We start from the raw sequence: 5,378 nt of genomic DNA, 5'->3' as shown, positions 1-5,378 counted from the left end.
TACTAAGCACAATGCAATGTGATACTTGCAGATCTTTTGTGTGCTTGTTCATTTATTCAGTCATTCATCCATTTATTCATTCAGGAAGCTCTGAACACCAATTATGTGCCAATCCTTTGCTAAGGGCTGGTGAGGAGGCACATGGTCACTTGGGGGACCCAGACCACACCTTCTCTAGCCACTGACTGCATAGTGGTGAAAGAGGAAGCTTCTGACATTTCCTGGTTTTATTCTTCCAAAGCACAAGACTAAAAAGTCAGACATATTTGAGTCCGCTTCCTGATTCTTCATTTACTTGCTGTGTGCCGTTGGAAAAATCGCTTAATCTCTCTGTGCTTGTTTAATACGTGGAAAACTGGAGCTCATAGTAATAATACCTACTGGCCAGGCGTGGTGGCTCACGCCTATAATCCCAGCACTTTGGGAGGCTGAGGCGGGTGGATTGCTTGATCCCAGGAGTTCCAGCCTGGGCAACATGGGGAAATCCCATCTTTACCAAAAATACAAAAATTAGTCGGTGTGGTGACTCATGCCTGTGGTCCCAGCTACTCAAGAGGCTGAGATGGGAGGATCACTGGAGACTGGGAAGTTGAAGCTGCAGTGAACTGTGATCGTACCACTGCACTCCAGCCTGGGTGACAGAGTGAGACTCTGTCTCAAAAAAAAAAAAAAAAAAAAAAAAATTAAAAGAAATTAAAATTAAAAAAAAAAAAATGATACCTCCTTCTCAAGCTTCATGTAAGAGCAAAACAAGATGATGAACGAAAAGCCCTTGGCGGAGTGCTGGGCACACAGGAAGGACTGAATCCATTGTTACTACTATTTGTTGGTGATGGTTGTTAACCTGCACAACCACCAACAATGGAAGATTGTTGTTCTAAAAACTGCATCCCTTAGTTTGGCAAAATTTTGGTGGTGCTAGCAAACCAGGTGCATTCCTTCTGGCTTTTCAACCGACAAGTCTCAGCAGGATGAAAACAGTGCTAGTAGGCATGACAGATGCATCTTTATTGAATACACAAAGTCAGCTGTTGTTCTCCAGGGGCTCTGCAGAAACACTGGAGAGAGCTCGGAGCTCTGCAGGCTTCCTCCGCCCTCCCAGCAAGCCTGGCCCTGCCTGGCTCCAGATCAGTCATGCCTGGCTGGGTTTAAAGAGCTGCAACCCATCTGAATGTAGAAGGTACGAATTTCAGTCCACAATCTTGGACGTGCAACACATAAAACTGTTTACTTTTCTGTTACAAAGTAATTTCTATTTCTGTCCTGTTCCTAAAAGAAGCAGAAACTTAAATATCAGCCAGTTCTAAGCCTAAAGATATGCTGAGGACTCCCAAATTTCTTCGGCATTTTCCCTGAAACCCAAGCACATCTATCTGCCCTTGACGATCTCACTTGGATGTTCATTAGACATCTCCAAATTAAGAATCATCCAGCACCGAACACAGGAAACTTCTCCCTCACCCTCCTCCTTCTGTAGGTTTTCTCCATCTCAGTAAATGGCAACCCCATTCTTTAAGTTTTCAGACCGAGGCTGGGTGTGGTGGCTCACGCCTGTAATCCCAGTACTTTGGGAGGCTGAGGTGGGCAGATCACTTGAGCCCAGGAGTTCAGGACCAGCCTGGCCAACATGGTGAAACCCTGTCTCTACTAAAAATACAAAAACTAGCCAGGCATGGTGGTGGGCGCCTGTAATTCCAGCTACTTGAGGGGTTGAGGCAGGAGAATTGCTTGAGCCTGGGAGGCAGAGGTTGCAGCGAGCCGAGATCGCTCCGCTGCACTCCAGCCTGGGTGACAGAGTGAGACTCTGTGATACACACACACACACACACACACACACACACAGTTTTCAGACCAAAGACTTTGGAGGCTTTTTTTCAAACCACTCCCCCCGCCCTTTTTTTTTTTTTTATTAAGGTGAGATTCACGGAACATAAAATTAGCCATTTTATTTTATTTTTAATTTTTTTAGAGGCGAGTTCTCACTCTGTCGTCTAGGCTGGAGTGCAGTGGTACGATCATAGCTCACTGCAGCCCCCAACTCCTGTGCTCAAGTGATCCTTCCACTTCAGCCTCCCAAGTAGCTGGGACTACAGGTGCATGCAATCAAGCTGGGCTAATTTTTTTTTTTTTTTTTTGTAGAGATGGGGTGGGTCTCACTATGTTGCTCAGGCTGGTGTTGAGCTCCTGGCCTCGAGCAATAAAATTAACCATTTTTAAATGAACAATCCAGTACCACTGAGTGCACTCAAATGTTATGCAACCATCACCTCTAATTCCAAAACATTTGTATCACCCTGTAAGAAAACCTCATACTCATTAAGCAGTTACCTGCCTCCCATCTCCCACTACCCCCTGCCAATCTCCAGTCTGCCTTCCATCTGCATGGATTTATCTATTCTGGACATTTCACATGAATTGAATCATACAATATGTGGATGGGCTATCCAGCCTGGGTGACAGTGTGAGACTGTCTCAAAACAAACAAAACTACAGACCGTCACTCTCTAAATGTCCCGTAGGCACCACAAACTTGACAAGCCCAAAGCAAAACTCACTCCACTCCCAAGTAGCCGAGGTTGTTGTCCTTCTTGGCAACAACTTAGAGGACCTGACTTCTTCCACTTAGCCAAGTGTTTTGAGGTTCAAGCATGTTTTAGCCTGTATCAGCACTTCATTCCACTTTAGGCTGGATACTACTCTGTTACAACCCACAGCCAATCAGCCAGTGAATCCAGCTGAGTCTACCTTCAAAGTATCTCTAGAACGGATTCATTTCTCACCACTTCCACTGTTGGCACTTCATTCCCCCTCCCCAACACAGCATCACCTGTCACCTGGATTTTCTTTCTTCTGTCCTTCATGCTTTCCCCCTCCCTCCCCACCTTCCTGGTCCAATTTTTTTTTTTTTTTTTTTTTTTTTTGCGACAGAGTCTCACTCACTCTGTTGCCCAGACTGGAGTGCAGTGGCACGATCTCGGCTCACTGCAACCTCCACCTCCTGGGTTCAAGCGATTTTCCTCCCTTAGCCTCCTGAGTAGCTGGGATTACAGGTGTGTGTCACCCTGCCGTGGTAATTTTTGTGTTTTTAGTAGAGACGGAGTTTCACCATGTTAGCCAACTGGCCTCGAACTCCTGGCCTCAAGTAACCTGCCTGCCTCAGCTTCCCAAAGTGCTGGAATTACAGGCATGAGCCACCGCGCCCAGCCCAATTTAAAAAAAAAATTTTTTTTAAGATAGAGTCTCACTCTGTTTCCCAGGCTGGAGTGCAGTGGCTCCATCATGGCTCACTGCAGCCTCAAACTCCTGGACTCAAGCATTACTCTTACTTCAGCCTCCCGAGCAGCTGGGACCGCAAGGGTGCACCATCATGCCTGGCTAATTTTTAACTTTTTTTTGTACAGACTGGATCTCCCTATGTTGCTCAGGTTGGTTTTGAACTCCTGGGCTCAAGCAATCCTCCCGCCTCAGCCTTCCAAAGTGGTAGGATTATAGGCGTGAGCCACCATGCCTGGCCACGCCCAGCCCAATCTTTTCTCTACACAGAATCCAGAGTGACTTTGTTAAAACCTAAGTCACATAATGTCCCCTCTGCTCAAAACTCTCCAGTGCTCTCCAGCTCATCTCATTCATAAAGTTGAAGTCCCGACGGCGTCCCCCAAGGCCGGACATCCGGCCTCTGGCCATTTCTCTGACTTCACTTCTGCCATTATCTCTTCACTCTGTTGAAGGCCAGTTGGGTTGGATTCCTTGCTGTCAGTACATTTGACCATTTCTCTCCTACCTCAAGCCCTTGGTACTCAAGCTCTTTCTGGAACATTCCTCTTGCAAATATAGTTCAATGGTTCGCCTCATTTCCTTCAGGTCGTTGTCTAAATGTCCCCTCATTGAGGCCTTCCCTGGTGATTCTTATAAAATTGTGCCCCTCCCAGCCGTTTATCTGATTTATTTTTCTCCACAACAACTGTTGTCGTCATCTAACGTACTTATTGTGTGTTTAACCACTGTCCCCGCTGTTGGAATGCAGGCTCAACAGAGCTAAGAATTTAGGGATGTTTAGAGCACTGCAATATTCACATTTGCCTAAACTACAGCAGGTGCTTATCTGTCACATAGTAAGTGCTTAATAAATATTTGTTAAGGCCGGGCATGGTGGCTCATGCCTGTAATCCCAGCACTTTGGGAGTCTGAGGTGGGCGGATCACCTGAGGTCAGGAGTTCAACACTAGCCAACATAGTGAAACCCCGTCTCTATTAAAAATACAAAAATGCCGGGCGCGGTGGCTCAAGCCTGTAATCCCAGCACTTTGGGAGGCCGAGACGGGCGGATCACGAGGTCAGGAGATCGAGACCATCCTGGCTAACACGGTGAAACCCCGTCTCTACTAAAAACTACAAAAAACTAGCCGGGCGACGTGGCGGCGCCTGTAGTCCCAGCTACTCGGGAGGCTGAGACAGGAGAATGGCCTGAACCCGGGAGGCGGAGCTTGCAGTGAGCTGAGATCCGGCCACTGCACTCCAGCCTGGGTGACAGAGCGAGACTCTGTCTCAAAAAAAAAAAAAAAAAAAAAAAAAAAAATACAAAAATTAGGCTGGGTACGGTGGCTCACGCCGGTAATCCCAGCACTTTGGGAGGCTGAGGTGGGCGGATCACGAGGTCAGGAGATCAAGACCATCCTGGCTAACATGGTGAAACCCCATCTCTACTAAAAATACAAAAAATTAGCCGGGCGTGGTGGCGGGCGCCTGTAGTCCCAGCTACTCAGGAGGCTGAGGTAGGAGAATGGCGTGAACCCAGGAGGCGGAGGTTGCAGTGAGCCGAGATTGCGCCATAGCACTCCAGCCTGGACTACACAGACTCCGTCTCAAAAAAACACACACAAAAAAACAAAAATTAGTCTGTATGGTGGGACATGCCTATAATCCTAGCTACTCAGGAGGCTGAGGCAGGAGGATGGCTTGAACCCAGGAGGTGGAGGTTGCAGTGAGCTGAGATTGCACTGCTGCACTCACTCCAGCCTGGGCAACAGAGCATCTCAAAATATATATATATATTTATATTTATATAATATATGTTATATATATAAATAATATATATATTTGTTAAATTAATGAATTTTGGGATCTTCACTCTTTTCTCTTTGAAGATGTCTAAGTTCCAAAGGGCTTACAAAGTGACAAGATGTCAAGGAAAGGTGTCTTCTATTTTTTTTTTTTTTTGAGGCAGTCTTGCTCTGTTGCCCAGGCTGGAGTCCAGTGGAGTGATCTTCATTCACTGCAACCTTGCCTCCTGAGTTCAAGCAATTCTCATGCCTCAGTCTCCCAAGTAGCTGGGATCACAGGTGTGTGCCACGATGCCTGGCTAACTATTGCATTTTTAG

The sequence above is a fragment of the Rhinopithecus roxellana genome, chromosome 20 (genome assembly GCF_007565055.1).
Source record: "Rhinopithecus roxellana isolate Shanxi Qingling chromosome 20, ASM756505v1, whole genome shotgun sequence".
Taxonomy (NCBI): Eukaryota; Metazoa; Chordata; class Mammalia; order Primates; family Cercopithecidae; genus Rhinopithecus; species Rhinopithecus roxellana.
The sequence above is the reverse complement of the archived record's forward strand: the minus strand, read 5'-3'. Positions refer to the sequence as shown.